The following is a 1,213-nucleotide window of genomic DNA, read 5'->3' as shown; positions in this document are numbered from 1 at the left end:
AATCTTCCCACTCTTCCCACATCGTGACCTAGACATGTTGGGGGGGGTGTTAGAACGAGTCGTTTTAGGTAGACTCTTAACAGACATGTTGGGGGGGGTGTTAGAACGAGTCGTTTTAGGTAGGCGTGGTTGACTATTTCCCCGTCTTCAAGCACAGATCTCACAATGACTTCCCTAGCTACCACAATTTGAAAGAAAAATTGAATTCCCTGCACTCAGTGTCTGATCTGGTGTGCCAGTGAGGTCTGATTGATTTCATCATGTTGTAAAGGGAATGAAAGGAGGCTAGAAGGGCTGAAGGTAATGCTCTCTTCAGCTGGATTAATTCAGCAGTTAATATGTGTTGCCTTGGCTTCATTATCACTGCATGTTGGGCCGCCTGCAATTAGCCTGTCTTCAGTAAAAGCGAATATTGCATTATTCATGGGTTTTATTTCAGACAGCCTCACATTCAGAGTCCATCTGACTCTGACATGCCCAGTGACAAGGGAAGTTCACGCATTAATCTTGCATCGGCCTCGCGATAAGGTTTAATGGCTGTAGGGAATACAGCTGTCGTTCGGCAACGGATGCAAAATGTGTCGCCCCGACTGGAAACTGATAGAATCCCAATGAAGGCCACAGAGGTTTTTTTAAAATGTAAGCATAGCAGTCTATCTCCTCAGCACTTTCTTTCCAATTCAATTACGTACCTAAGAACGTGTCGGTTACTTAGCAGTCATGTTAAGAGTGTGTTGCAAATGACGATTTGATTGCTTAATTTAAAGTGATGGCTTGCTTAGTGATGCCCTTTGCATAAGTTTCCATTGTGTACCTTAACCCACACAATTAAGAAAAGGAAATCAGTACCACCACATCTTAGGGTGTTATTAGTATTGCCTTCTTGAGAACTTTAATTGATCTTCACACCACAAAACAAGAATTATCTTCTGTAATGAGGCAGTCTGTAAATTTTTTCTCTGGCGAACAGTTTACACCAGATTTTCTTCCACTTTCAGCATCTGCTTCCTAATGGATTGTGATTCCATTACAGGCCATCGGGTACTGATAAAGAGGGTCTTATCGGCTTCTTTTGCACGCAGAGACTTGTTTTGCATCCTCCCACTCAGAGACGAAACTGTGGTGAAAATGGAGGCATGTTTGCAGCACTCATGTTACAATGGCAAAGCAAAAAATAAAGTCAGTCTAAGTCAGCAGAGTGTCTGGGAGGGGA

Source organism: Sinocyclocheilus rhinocerous, unplaced genomic scaffold (assembly GCF_001515625.1).
Source record: "Sinocyclocheilus rhinocerous isolate Xijiao unplaced genomic scaffold, SAMN03320098_v1.1 scaffold619, whole genome shotgun sequence".
In the NCBI taxonomy this organism is placed as follows: domain Eukaryota; kingdom Metazoa; phylum Chordata; class Actinopteri; order Cypriniformes; family Cyprinidae; genus Sinocyclocheilus; species Sinocyclocheilus rhinocerous.
This window is presented reverse-complemented; position numbering follows the sequence as displayed.